At 46.0% G+C, this 14,514-nt stretch overlaps 1 pseudogene; it reads left to right on the forward strand.

The window, feature by feature from the left end:
- The first annotated feature begins 7,811 nt into the window (after positions 1 to 7,811).
- On the forward strand, positions 7,812 to 8,031 carry LOC144499318 (U2 spliceosomal RNA; annotated as a pseudogene).
- The last annotated feature ends 6,483 nt before the right edge of the window (positions 8,032 to 14,514 follow it).

Below are 14,514 nucleotides of genomic sequence, written 5' to 3' on the forward strand. Positions count from 1 at the left end.
CACGAGGCATTGCTAGACCAGGAGCCAATGTAGGTCATTGGGGTCATGGGTGAATGGGATGTGATGCAAACCGGGACGAGGCAGCAGAGTTTTGGACAGGCTGATGTGTATGCAGGGTGGGAGGCCAGCCGCCCAGGGGGCATTGCAGTGCTCCAGCCTCAGGGCAAACAAAGGCATGAAGTACCAAATGAGTTCAGGCAGGGCATTTGTTTGTCTCTCTTTCTCTCCTTCCCCTCTGTTTTTCTGTCCTCCTTTGCTGCTGTTGTTCCTCTTTCTGTCTTTGTTCATTTGCAGCGATTTGAGGTGAACGGGGCAAAGGAACCAGAGTGTACAGTGGTTTCATGGTCATCATTAGACTTCTAATCCCAAATTTTTATGAACTCAAATTTCACCATCTGCTGTGGTGGGATTCAAATCCAAGTCGCCAGACCATTATCCTGGGTTACTCGCCCAGTAACAATACCACTATACCATTGCCTCCCCATTGCCTCCCCTTGGTAACATGCTATTAACAACAAACTATCAGATGAGGTGAAGCAGTTTATAAGCTCTGATCCCTTTGTGGTTCCTGAAAAGCAGTGTCTCTGAACTTCCTTCCTGCTAACATCCACATTCACCCACATTGCACCTTTATCTTCCTCCTCCAGGCACCCTGCTCTACGAGGGCACTGTTGAACATGGACATCCATTAGATTGGTCCATGATTATGTGTGACAAAGTATAGCAGTGGTTTGCTATTGCCTTCTGCAGAAAGGCTGACCTGGAGACTCTCCAGTTCTTACTGCCTGCTATCAGACCTATTGGAAGGATTTATAGGTTGATAATCAACCTGGCATCAAAACCTGAGGTGGGACATGAACTCAGAGCTTCTGGTCTAGAGGCAATGGACACTACAGCGGTGCCACAATACCATCTCGCCATTTTGTCACAGCCCCAAGATCTTCCATAATGAGCCACTCTTCTGGAAAGTGCTGTACTTTGATCTTCTACTACAAGGTGGCTTCCCCTGACTCAAACTAGGGCTCAATTTTTGCATTCTAAGGATGGGCTGGATAGCACAAGGCCGGAGGCTGGGGGAGGAGAAGGTTGCGTGGGGGTGGGAGGGGGGGGGGTTTGGGGGGCATAAATAGAGCAGGAAGACAGGGAAGGTGGAGACTCACCTGTCCACAGTCCATTGGTGGTGGACCCTTTGCACAAAGGGAAACAGCCTGTCAAACCATGGTGGCCTCCCTGCAAGCTCGGGGGTAGCCCTCTTAATTGGGCACACTCTGGTCTGTGCTCACTGCCGTCACCAACCACCCCACCACTTGCCGGGTCTTGCCTTACTGACCCTGCCAAAACCCAGACCCCACTAATACCATTGTGAGGGCAGTGGTCATTGCTGCATCCTTTCAGGTGGGTGCAGTCCTAATGGACAGCTCTCCTAGTGACAGTGTTGAAACTGAGTCCCTCCAATTGACCAGCAGCTCTTGGAGGTGGGCCCATGGTCTTTGAAGGGCATAGGAGGCTCGACTGCAACTAATTAAACGCTGAATGGGCAAAAATTGCAGCCAAAAATCCCACAAATGTCCGAGGTGGGTTTGCCCCTGGCCTTCGGGTCCATAATGTGGAGATGCCGGCGTTGGACTGGGGTAAACACAGTAAGAAGTTTAACAACACCAGGTTAAAGTCCAACAGGTTTATTTGGTAGCAAAAGCCACACAAGCTTTCGAGGCTCTGAGCCCCTTCTTCAGGTGAGTGGGAATTCTGTTCACAAACAGAACTTATAAGACACAGACTCAATTTACATGAATAATGGTTGGAATGCGAATACTTACAACTAATCCAGTCTTTAAGAAACAAAACAATGGGAGTGGAGAGAGCATCAAGACAGGCTAAAAAGATGTGTATTGTCTCCAGACAAGACAGCCAGTGAAACTCTGCAGGTCCACGCAACTGTGGGAGTTACAAATAGTGTGACATAAATTCTGATTCTAGGATCGCATGATAAAGACTCAGGAGGACTCGGGTCCATAGACAGGCTCCGTCCTGACTGAATTCGGGCAGTAAGTGCAAATCTGTCACATTGTAAGCCTGTGCCAGAGTGGGAAGAACTAATCTTTCCCCGATTCTCTGATCCCGTCTGGACTGTAGGATTTGCTCTGATTTTAACAGAAGCCTATAACCTCTACTGCTCAAAACATCACCTCACATGGGCATGCTAGCAAGTGTTTTATAAATTCCTCACCTTTCTTTGACCAGGTGTGTTGTTTTTTAAAGCAATTGATTGAAATCTTGATTCAAAAACCAATACTGGAACTGCAATCAGAGAAAACTAATTTCAAAAAGAATTAAAATACATCTATTGATACAGATAAGGAGTTCATTCCATTACATTGTACTGTGACAGGTCATCAAAATTCATTGAAGATCGAAGATGAAACATTAATTCTTGTTTATGATCTCCCAATTTGGAAATGATTTAAAATGTTCCTGTTCTTTACGTACCGAGCAGCAGTGGGAGAGCCAACAGAGGTTACAAGAGAGTTTTGAAAGAGAGAGAGAGGGCAGAGGTTGAGGGGAATAAGGAATGAGTCCTAAAGAGTAGGGCAGAATGAGCAAAGGCCTTTCCCAAATGGAGGGAGAGTGAGAGAGAGAAGGAGCCAGTCAGACAGCCAAAGGACATAGAGGTGATATTAAGTTGGAGAAGGTTGCAGACGGGTTCTGGCCACAGAATTCCAAACATCGAGGAACAGGGAATCAATGAGGATTAATTAAACTGAGGTATTGGAAAAGCCATTGAGTTGGCTTTTCTTCCAACTCAACAGCCTAATGCGGCTTTCTCCCCATAACCTTTGATCCCATTTGCCCCAAGTGCTATAACCAGCTGCCTCTTGAATACATTCAATGTTTTGGCATCAACTACTTCCTGTGGTAATGAATTCCACAGGCTCATCCCAGCTCCTGCCCTCCATCAGGATCATCCTGCCCCGTTGGAAGTCAATGGACTTTTACTTGGCCCTCCATATCCCCTGCAACAGCACTATGGGTCAGAAAATCCAGTCTTAGTGTAGGACAGGATACAGGCAGCAGATGGTTGGGCAATCTGGAGTTTTAGGGAAGTTGCCAAGGAGGGTAATTTGCTAAGTGAAACCGGGAGCTAATAAAGTATGGTTGAGATACTTTGCCTGCAGTAATTGGGATAGGCTTGGAGACTAGGCCACAGTGATACTGATATAGACACAAAGAATCTTGGATTGGGTGGCCATTGAAGATCAAAAAGGACTAGGGTTGCCAACTCTCCAGGATTGGCCTGGAGTCTCTCCAGGAATTGAAGATCAATCCTCACACTGCTGAGATGTACAGACCAATTGGTTCCAGGTTCAGCACCTGGACCCAGCCTTGGTGGGAAAATCGGCTTCAGCACTGCAGAGTTATGGAGATGGAAATAGGTGAGATATAGTATTCCTAATGGTTGTAGCAGTGACCCCTGCTAGAAGAGGGGGTGAGGAGAGGGTCGGACTACAGTATCATCTGCAGGAATAAAGAACCTCTCAATGCTAAAGCACTGTCTTGGTTCTCAGGCAACAAATGATCATTTGAACTATCAGAGGCCGGCTGGTGCCTGGTAGAACCCCGGGAGTCAGAGTCTTTAACAGAGTAGGGGGAAGAGATTATTCAAAATAACTTTTGCTCATCTAAAACTATCTGCTACTGGCATTACAAGAGACTCCAGAGGTGGACTGAAACCATGCTTTAACTTAGAAACATATAGAAACGTAGAAACATAGAAGATAGGAGCAGGAGGTGGCCATTTGGCCCTTTGAGCCTGTTCCGCCAATCATCATGATCATGGCTTTTCTTCCAACTCAATAGCCTAATCCGGTTTTCTCCCCATAACCTTTGATCCCATTCGCCCCAAGTGCTATAGCCAGCTGCCTCTTGAATACATTCAATGTTTTGACATCAACTACTTCCTGTGGTAATGAATTCCAGAGGCTCACCACTATTTAGGTGAAGAAATGTCTCCTTACCTCTGTCCTAAATTGTCTACCCCGAATCCTTGGTTCTGGACTCCCCCACCATCGGGAACATCCTCCCTGCATCTACCCTGTCTAGTCCTGTTAGAATTTTATAGGTCTCTATGAGATCCCCCCTCATTCATCTGAACTGCAGTGAAAACAATCCTAACCTAGTCAATCTCTCCTCATACATCAGTCCTACCATCCCCAGAGTCAGCCTGGTAAACCTTCACTGCACTCCTTCGAGAGCAAGAACATCCTTCCTCAGAAAAGGAGACCAAAACTGCACACAATACTCTAAATCCAAATATTCTAAGTCCAAATATTTAAATCCAAATAAAAATGATTCCCCCCCCCCCCTCTCCACCACCCCACCGCTGGCCTGGGCTGATCTTAACCCCAATGGTGAGGAACTGCAAGTCACAGTTCTGACTTTTACATAGTTTGTGTTAGTGCCAGAGCTCAGGAAGCTGCAGTGTAAAGAGTACAGACTGAACAGCAGCAGCTGCCAAGACAAACACAACTGTATTTTCATCAGATTTAAATCTCTCCAACGTCAGTGGGTTCTAATTATTAACCAGTCAGTTGTTGTTCAGTGGTTGTTTTCCGCGCCCTGTTTCAATAACAGCTAATGTCTGTTCTCAACTGAAACCAGACAAATGTGACCCCTTTTTAGAGGGGCATGATTAATAAGAAGCTGAACCATAAAACATAGGAAACATAGAAAATTAAATAATATTATTTCAGGCGTTCACGACACACTCCAGTCCCTACAGTGCCCACTGGTCACAGAAGGTCTCAAGTGTTTTCAGGGAGCACCAAGGGCTCCTTCTCCAGGGCCGCTCAAGCACGGATAAGACTCAGAGGAAGGCTGGTAGCCTGACTGAGGTAACAGATACTGAGGTCTGGTACAATGGTGTCTGTGTAATTTAGATGCTAATGATCGATACTGATTTAAGCTTCCCATTACTGATTAACTCTCAGAGTAACTCTCCTCCTTCTGCCTAGGCTGTCATTCACGATCGAGTTGTTTCCACTCCAGCTTCAATGGGTTCTGAGACACCTGATACATCCAATGGGTGACGTGCAGATTCTGTCACATGCAGGGCAGGTGGTGCTGAGAGGGTCAGACAGACAAGGTGTTTGGAGATTTCTGGACTCGCTCTGATACCACAATTTTGCCTCAGCGTGTTCCCGATGAAGCTTTCGATGTGTTCAGTGCCTTCTCCAACGAACCTTCTCCATTTCGGTCAGTCCCAAACCAGAGACTCCCAAGAGTCAACGGGAAATGTTTAACCTCTTCACCAATGCTTTGAGTGTTGCCAAAGCATTGCTCAGACACTGGTGAGCTGCGAGCAGTGGAGATTGAAAGGGGGGGTTTCTTGATGAAACACCTCTCACACTATCATGACATCCCAGAGTGCTTCACAGCCAGTGAAGTATTCTTGAAACTTCTGTTGTAACATAGAACACCACTGCAGCTAATAAATATTTACCAGGCCGCTGGGAGGTGTCCAGTGGGTGGCACAGTGGTTAGCACTTCTGTCTCATAGCGCTAGGGACCCGGGTTCAATTCCGGCCTCGGGAGACTGCCTGTGTGGAGTTTGCACATTCTTCCCGTTGTCTGCATGGGTTTCCTCCGGGTGCTCCGGTTTCCTCCCACAGTTCAAAAGGTGCATTGGCCGTGCTAATTCTACCTCAGTGTACCCGAACAGGCACCGGAGTGTGGCGACTAGGGGATTTTCACAGTAACTTCATTGCAATGTTAATGTAAGCCTAATTGTGACACCAATAAATAAACTAAAATTTTAAGCAGTGTTCTTCTTCTAATAGTGCCGTGAGAATTTTTTTTACATACACCTTAGAAGGTAAATGGGGTTTGCCTTCAGCCTCCCAACCAAAAGATGGCACCTGCAACAGTGCAACACTCAAGTCTCTGGAGTGAGACTTGAAGCCCTTCTGACATAGAGACAAAGGCACCACACTGCCACTTCTGATTGATAAGGAACTACTGAGAACACTGTTCAACGATAAATGGGTTAATAACTTTGTGTGCAAGTCAGAACAATCATGTAGTTAAGATAATTGCATTCAGAGTAATTTCTACTACTTCGAGTATGGCAAAAATCTTTCAGTTTGTGAGCAAGAATCATTTTCGCCATGATGCAAGTGTCAGTATTATATTAAAAGCAAAATACTGCGGATGCTGGAATCTAAAACAGAAAACGAGACTCGAAACGCTCGTTCTATTCTGTCTACACAATGCTGTCAGACCTGCTGAGATTTTCCAGCATTTTCTGTTTTTGTGTCAGTATTATATGTTGCGATTGTCACATAATGTAAATTATAAAAACAAAGTGTTCTACAAAATGCAAAACCATCACATTTCAGCAACTTGTGAAGCTATTTATATTGATAAATAAGGGAATGCATTATTGTGTAATAGGAGAACAATGCAAAGGCATATTACAAGATAACTTTTTTCCTTGAGGGTCTGGCACAGATTACTTCAGGACGTTCAATATTGAGACTAAGCTCCACTAGAGCAGAGGCCTAAATTTATTTTCATCCTTGATATTCAGATTACCCATGGCGTTCATGACATCCCTTATCCATCCAATAAAAATAGTAGAAATTATCAAAATTCTTGAGAGAGTTAAAAGGACATCACTAACCACAGATATCTGTTCAGTAACAGGGGAAGGGAGCAATAGGGGGTCTCTTTGTAATTCCGAAAGATAGACCTGACATTATATTTGTAAGCTTGTGCATGGTCTATGTTGAAGCACTGGGGCATTTTGTACAACCAGTTAATGTGGGATGTATATGAGTGGAAATTTTATAGATTTAAAAGGAAGCCTTTGATGCCTCAACAGTAACCCCCAGAAACTGAACAGGATCAGCTCTATAAATACTGTGGCTGCAAGAGCAAGTCAGAGGCTGGGAATTCTGCAGAGAGTAAGTCACTTCTTATCTCCCTAAAAGCCTGTCCACCATTTACAAGGCACAAGTCAAGGATGTGATGGAATATTCTCCACTTGCCTGGATGGGTGCAGCTCCAATGTCCCTCAAGAAGCTTGACGCCATCCAGGACAAAGCAGCCCGCTTGATTAGCACCCCATCCACCACCTTCGACATTCACCCCCTCCACCACCAATGCACAGTGGCTGCAGTGTGGGACAATCTACAAGATGCATTGCAGGAAATTACCAAGTCTCCTTCAACAACACCCTCCAAACCCACGACCTCTGCCACCTAGAAGGACAAAAGCGACAGATGCTTGGGAACACCCCATCACCTGCAAGATCCCCTCCAAGTCACACACCATCGTGACTTGGAACTATTTCAGCATTCCTTCACTGTCGCTGGGTCAAAATCCTGGAACTTGCTTCCTAATAGAACAGTAGGTATTTCTACACCTCAGGGGCTGCAGCGGTTCAAGAAGGAAGCACCACCACCTTCTCGAGAGTAATTAATGATGGGAAATAAACACTGGCCCAGCCAACGATGCCCACATGCAAATGAATGAATAAAACAAAACTAATAAGCTACCGGATATTTAGTGAGAGGGCAGGCAACCTCAATGAACAGTGAGAGCAAAGAACATATTTATTGTTGATCTGGATTCCACAATACTGTCTTATAATTCCTTTATTTAATTTTGCCTCTGCCTCCTCAGGGAACTGTCAGGAGCTGTACTTCCAACAGGCACACTTTGAAAGGGGAGACATTTTGCTTTAACTGAAGAAAAGTGTGTGTGTGTTTTACTTCATATTTTTAAGCCCACAAACAAACTTGTGGGAAATGCAAATCGCTTCTTGGCCTTTTGGCTAAGATCAAGTGTAGTATGGTCGGCAGCCCATGGTCGGCTGCACTTGGTTGAGGTCATTAGGTTACACTGAAGCTTCATATGTTTCATATGAAGCAATTTTTTAAAGCGGCATCTCGGCCTTTTGGCTAAGATGCAAATGAGCTCAAGTCTTGGAGGAGGAACCTCCCCCTTCTCCAATCAGCTTGGCTCATGTAGATCAGGCCCAGGACAGGGTGGTTTGGTCGCTCGCCCTGTCTTGTCAGCCTGGATCGGAAATGTCTCAACTTGTTGAGACTCTGAATTGGATTTGATTTGATTGAATTGGAAAAGCATATTTTTAAAAAATGCAAAGGTTTGAAATATGATTTTGAAGAAGCCCAGCTTTAATTATTACAAGGAAAACATGCATCTTCCAATTTTACAATCTCTAGTTTTTCATGAGAAGAGGAATTCTTTACCTTCACAGGCATTGCAGCCTGCTCTGATGTTGTGCTCTGTGATATGGTTAAAAGTATATGTAATTGCTTTGCTTGTCCACCAGATGGTGATGTTGCAGAAATCTAGGCCGCAATCTTTACCATAGAATCATAGAAACCCTACAGTGCAGAAGGAGGCCATTCGGCCCATCGAGTCTGCACCGACCACAATCCCACCCAGGCCCTACCCCCACATATTTTACCCGCTAATCCCTCTAACCTATGCATCTCAGGACTCTAAGGGGCAATTTTTAACCTGGCCAATCAACCCAACCCACACATCTTTGGACTGTGGGAGGAAACCGGAGCACCCGGAGGAAACTCACGCAGAGAATGTGCAAACTCCACACAGACAGTGACCCGAGCCGGGAATCGAACCCGGGACCCTGGAGCTGTGAAGCAGCAGTGCTAACCACTCTGCTACCGTGCCACCCTACTCTGCTACCGTACCAAACCAAACTGCTGTCAGCCCCGGGGAGCGGGGAGGGGGGGGGGGTGAGGGGGGTGAGAGAGCCACCAGCAAACCAGGAACTCATTGTTAGATCAACAGGATTTCCCCTGGCTGTTTAACTTAGCATCATTCGCATCAATAGCATCTCACTTCCATCTTTTCCAGTCACAGAATGCAGACACGACTTCACCCCACTCTTGCCAATGGTTTAAAGTTTAAAATTTATTTATCAGTCATGAGTAGGGCTTACATTAACACTGCAATGAAGTGTTAATGTAATTACTGTCAAATTCCCCTCGGTTGGAATGATTTATACTGACCCCCAGCAGAGGTCAAAATGGCTGCCTTCCGGATTGATTCCTTGGGCTTCAGGAAGCGAAAGAATGGATGCACAATGTGTGGTGAACCATAGATGGTTACCACTATGGGTACTGAACCATAGATGGTTACCACTATGGGTACTGAACCATAGATGGTTATCACTATGGGTACTTGTACATATGTTACTCTTGTTACTGTTGGGGTTAGGGTTGGGGTGTTCCACCTGTTAGCATTGTTCTGTGGTACACTCCGGTTGGCTCTACCTCCCTATAGGAGTATAAAGGTCACTGCACTTCCTAGTGACCCCTTAGTCTGGGATTGTATTGTTAAGCAGTATGCTCTATTCTTGTTGCTAATAAAAGCCTTTATTCCCGGGTACGGTCTCGCCTCCCGAGTGGATTAATCGCGCATCACAATATAAGAAAGTTCTTCCCTGTAAGTCCTGCCGGAGTCTGTGAAGAGCCCAAAAAACTCATCTCCAAACTCCATGGCTGAGGGCTCGGCTCCCCCCTCTGCAACTGGATCCTAGACTTCCTAACCCACAGACCGCAATCAGTAAGGATTAGCAATAACACCTCCTCCACGATCATCCTCAACACCGGTGCCCCACCAGTGTCCTCAGACCCTTACTATACTCATTGTACATCTATGACTGTGTGGCCAAGTTCCCCTCCAACTCGATTTTCAGGTTTGCTGATGACGCCATCGTAGTGGGTCAGATCTCAACCAATGACGAGACAGAGTACAGGACACAGATGGTGCAATGACAATCTCTCCCTCAATGTTAACAAAACGAAGGAGATAGTCATCAACTTCAGGAAGCGTAGTGGACGGCATGCCCCTGTCTACATCAACGAGGATGAAGTGGAAATTGTCGAGAGCTTCAGGTTTCTAGGTGTCCAGATCACCAACAATCTGTACTGGTCCCTCCATGCCAAGGCTATCGTTAAGAAAGCCCACCAATGCCTCTACTTTCTCAGGAGGCTAAGGAAATTCAGCAAGTCTGCTACAAATTTCACCAACTTTTACAGACGCACCATAGAAAGCATCCTTCCTGGATGTATCACAGCTTGGTATGGCTCCTGCTCTGACCAAGGCTGCAAGAAATTACAAAGGGTCTTGAACGCAGCCCAGTCCATCACGCAAACCAGACTCCCATCCATTGACTCTGTCTACACTTCCCGCTGCCTCGGCAAAGTGGCCAGCATAATTAAGGACCCTCTTCCACCTTCCTCTGTTGGGAAAAAGATACAAAGATCTGAGGTCACGTACCAACCGACTCAAGAATAGCTTCTTCCCTGTTGCCATCAGACTTTTGAATGGACCTGCAATATATTAAGTTGATCTTTCTCTACACGCTAGCTATGACTGTAACACTGCATTCTGCACCCTCTCCTTTCCTTCTCTATTATAGGAAGCCACACTTCTATTTTACTTTTTTTAGGTCTAACATTTGTATAACATTTTCTACGATGTATTTGTATTAATATTTTCACATGGGAAAAACCCTATTGAAGCTTTGGTTTTCACATGGGATAGACCCTGCTGAGGGTTTCACATGTGCTGGATCATGTTACAATGTTGCTGCTCGTCACATACTTACCATGTGTGAATCAGCTGACCTTAGCAGACCCTTAACTCGTGCACAATGCATGATCAGAGGTCAGAACCAGTTAGTGTCAGCCACCCTTTGCAGATGTGTTTAATTAACCAATAAATGTAATGGGTGTTTTCTGGAGTAATAAATAATACTATGCAGGAACAGTAGAAAAACAGAGAGAGGCTGGAAAAGAGACTGGAGACATCTTGTGGAATAGAGAGAGAGAGAGAGCGGGCGAGCGATACTGAAAAGCTGGTGTACATCTTGAATGAACTAATAAACTCTTGCGATTTATCACGAGGTGTCAGTTAATTCTTGAATCTATCACTATGTATGGTATGCTTTGGCTGTATAGTGCGCAAGAAACAATACTTTTCACTGTAAACTAATACACATGACAATAATAAATCAGATCAAATCAAAGTCAAACAGAGAAGTGTTTCCCACAGACGGGAGGAAAAAACCAGCTTCCCGACAAAACTGACCTGGATGAAAGTGACTGACACAATCAGGAGCAGGAATGTGGTCCCTTGAACCTGGATTCCGAGCCCCAAGTGGTTCACCGCCTCAGGGAGCGGTGAGCGCTTTCCCGCTCTCGGATCCCAATCCCAACATTCCTAACTGCCCCAGCATTCTCCTGCATTGCACTCCTCAGACCTACACACCTTGTAGCTCTATTCATTCCCCTCTCTCTCTCTCTCAGGGCTTCTCCTCACATTCCTGTCTGAGCTGCCATCACAAATATTGTCAATACATCCCCTCCACACATCCAATTCTCACATTCCTAACTCCCTGCTCTCTTTCCTTCTGGAAGAAGGGATTGCAGAATTCCAGGGAAATACAGGGATTCAGGGGTCAACACTCTTGTCATAGCCCCCTGGATTTGGAGATCAGCAGGGTGCCAGAGTTCCTGGCTGTTGGTGATGGAGAGACTCTGCCTGGTGATGGCTCGCTCAGATACCCTGGTATAGAATGAGAAATCGCACTGCCACCTGGCACATAACAATGACTAATGTTGGTTTGCTCTCACTGCTGATTGAAATGTGAATATCTATACTGTGGTGATTTTTAAAAATGTTTTCCCCATGTCATTTATAAATCTTGTCTTTCCTCTCGAGCATGATACAGGAGCTGGAGCGGTAGGAAGTTGAGGAGTGCTCGAAGGAGGTTGCACACTCTAAGGAAGCACTGTCACACACCTGTGCAGCCTCCACCAGCGCAGATAAGGATCCCAGCATTTTGAGACCCAACAAAGACAAATTGAAGAGGGAAAGAGAAAGCGACAGAAAGAACACGCCATGACCCAAACTGATAAAACTCGACCAGACATCACACAGGACAACAAATGCCCTCCATGCCATATGGTCTGTGGATCTAGAACCAGCCTCATCAGCCATCTTTGGACTCTTGGCAGACTCGTTCTCAGCAGCGAACAATAATAATAACACACATCACAGACGAACAGGAGCAGGTATTGGACACAATGGATAGTCCCTGTCGGAGGGTACAGGACTCTATAAACTCTGCTCATCTCATTGCAGATGCTAAACCCGGGGGGGGGGGGGGGGGGGTGTGGGGGGAACGGCATCGAGGACAATCTTGAAGCAATAACAAAAGTGTGTGAGGGTTAAGGTGCTGCACAGCCTTGGGGAAGAGATTCGAGCAGTCTGTCTCAAACAGGACTGCCGTGCTGTCACAGATAGCTGTGCTGCTGGCCACCTCCATGGAAGGAGTGGGCCACCTGACATCAGACTCATCAGTTAACCAATAGAACGCTGGCCCTCACCAACAGCTTGCCCATTTCGTCCACCACTTTAAACAGGGTGGAGGGAAGTCTCACTTTGGCCAGTCAATGCCCCACTGAAGTGCAGGAAAATGTGCTCCAGCTCTTGATTGGTAGGGATGTACGGGTGGGTCATGAGAGGGACGGTGGACATAGTGGATTAGGGAACTCTGCTCCCGGCAATCATAGCTCCCACTTGAGGACTACTGCTAACCAACTGCATGGCTGAATGCTGTTGCATTGCGACCTTGTTTTATAGAATCTTTTAAGGTGCAATTTTTAAACTACAATATTAAATTTTTAATCTTTATTTATAAGGGTATTCTATAAATTCAGTCCCACCTCCCACCCATTGTCCCCCTGTCTGTCAGTCAGAGCTCCATATGCGAGGAGGGAATCTGCTCCTGTACGGGTGCAGCTCTTTCTCAAAGATGCTCCCAGGCCCCAAAACGGAGAGGATCTCCAGCAGCCTGTCTCCAGCTGAAGCCAAAGTGATAGCACCATGGACAAGGAAAAGGAAACAAAAGACTTTTTATTTGCACAGAGGAATCTTCCAGTCATATATAAAAATGTCACCAAATCAAAGTATTTCTTTATTCTTTCAAGGGATGTGGGAGTCACTGGCTGGGCCAGCATTTATTATCTATCCCTAATTGCCCTTGAAATGATTGGCTTGCTTGGCCATTTTAGAGGGCAGTTAAGAGTTAAGCACATTGCTGTGGGTCTGGAGTCACGTGTAGGTCAGACCAGGTAAGGACGGCAGATTTCCTTCATTAGTAAATCAGATGGGTTTTTACAACAATTGATGATAGTAAATAAATCATGCACTTCATTTAGAAGTCCCCTTAGTTCGGTCATGGTTGTTGTTACCTCCTGCCTTCCAAATGGCCTTGCAGAAAATGGCCAAAGTGGAAGCTGAAGAAAGGGTGGGAATGAGATCGAGAGATTTCTGACGATAGGAATGTTAGTGCTGTGATGATCCATTCCCTCCGCCCTGTGGAGTGGCAGATGGCTGAGGAGGAGATAGCTGCTGCTGTTGCTCCTGTTACTGTTGGTCCTGTTATTGTTCCCCCTGGTCCCCATCGGAAATCCAGGCCAGACTACTTATTCCTCTATTACTAGAGGCAAGTATTCATTATGTTTTTAAACTGCCTTCTCAACTTGTTCTACCAACCTTGTATACACATGCCTCAGGCGCTGGTGTTACTGCACCCACTTTAAAATTGTCGCAGTCAGCTTGTATTTTGCCTTATTTATTTAGACTAGGTTTAAATTAGATGTAGACTAGGGGCATGGGTTTAAGGTGCGAGGGGCAAGGTTTAAAGGAGATGTACGAGGCAGATTTTTTACACAGAGTGTAGTGGGTGCCTGGAACTCGTTGCCGGGGGAGGTAGTGGCAGTGGATACGGTAGTGACTTTTAAAGGGCGTCTTGACAAGTGCATGAATAGGATGGGAATAGAGGGATATGGTCCCCGGAAGGGTAGGGGGTTTTAGTTAAGTCGGGCAGCATGGTCAGTGCAGGCTTGGAGGGCCGAAGAGCCTGTTCCTGCGCTGTAATGTTCTTTGTTCTTTGTTCTAAAACATTTCACACCACAGTTCTCGGTGTTAAATTTTAATCTGCCATGTGAGTGCCGGTCTCACCATGATGTCTCCCTGATTTCCCTTACCATCCTCATTGTTACACACTACATTTCTCAAATCATTTGGAAATTCTGAAATTATGCCACAGATTCTCAGCCGGGATGTTTATTTCAATACGATCTCCTGTTTCCTCCCCTGCTTCAGTTAACTCCTGTTTCTCTTCCATTAGCCTCCCATCTCCCATTCTCTGTAAGCTTATATGAATCACCGCTGCCTATACCCTAATTTGCACCAAGTCTGGTTCACCTGCTCACTGATCTGGATTGGCTCCTGCTCCAGAAAAGTCTGATTTTAAAACTCAAATCCTGTCTTCTCGTCACCACGCCCCCCCCCCCCCCCCCCCCCCCGCCCCCGCCAATTCCCCCACCGCGGCACAGTGGTTAGCACTGCTGCCTCACAGGGACCTGGGTTTGATTTCCGGCTTGGGTC

Source organism: Mustelus asterias, chromosome 9 (assembly GCF_964213995.1).
Source record: "Mustelus asterias chromosome 9, sMusAst1.hap1.1, whole genome shotgun sequence".
NCBI lineage: Eukaryota > Metazoa > Chordata > Chondrichthyes > Carcharhiniformes > Triakidae > Mustelus > Mustelus asterias.